Source organism: Bison bison, unplaced genomic scaffold (genome assembly GCF_000754665.1).
Source record: "Bison bison bison isolate TAMUID 2011002044 unplaced genomic scaffold, Bison_UMD1.0 scf7180017864516, whole genome shotgun sequence".
NCBI lineage: Eukaryota > Metazoa > Chordata > Mammalia > Artiodactyla > Bovidae > Bison > Bison bison.
Genome location: NW_011495069.1, coordinates 999,897 through 1,000,543, shown reverse-complemented (window position 1 = coordinate 1,000,543; position 647 = coordinate 999,897).

The following is a 647-nucleotide window of genomic DNA, read 5'->3' as shown; positions in this document are numbered from 1 at the left end:
GTCAGCCACTGTTTCCACTGTTTCCCCGTCTATTTGCCATGAAGTGATGGGACTGGATGCCATGATCTTGGTTTTCTGAATGTTGAGCTTTAAGCCAACTTTTTCACTCTCCTCTTTCAGGAGGTCTCTAGGTGTCTAAAAATGGAAGCCCTGGCTGCGTGGCTGTTCACAGCTCTGGTATTTGTCAGCTGAGGATACGCCCAATCCCCTCCGGCCTCTATTTGGCCAAATGAAGAGCCCTTTTTAAAAAATTTTTAATTCAAAGATAATTGCCTTACGATGTTGTGCTGGTTGCTGCCATAAGGCAACGTGAATCAGCCATAAGTATACAATGTCCCCACCCTTTTGAAACTCCTTCCCAGCCTTCACCCCTGACACCCCTCTAGGTTGTCACAAAGCCCCGGGTTGCAGAGCTCTCTGCTGTTTAAAGCGGCTCCCGGCTATGGCACTGCCTTCCAATCCTTCTTGTCCCCACCCTCGGGACACAGCCCGCAGCCCAGGGAGCAGGAAGCCTGATTTCTAAGCGGGCTCTCGCCGTGTGCCCATGGTTAAGGCCTTTGACGTCTCTGAGCTTCTTTATTCAGGTTCAGAAATGCAGGCCGGCTGCCAAGTCTTCCCTCCTCCACAGGGCGGGGAGTGGGGTGGGG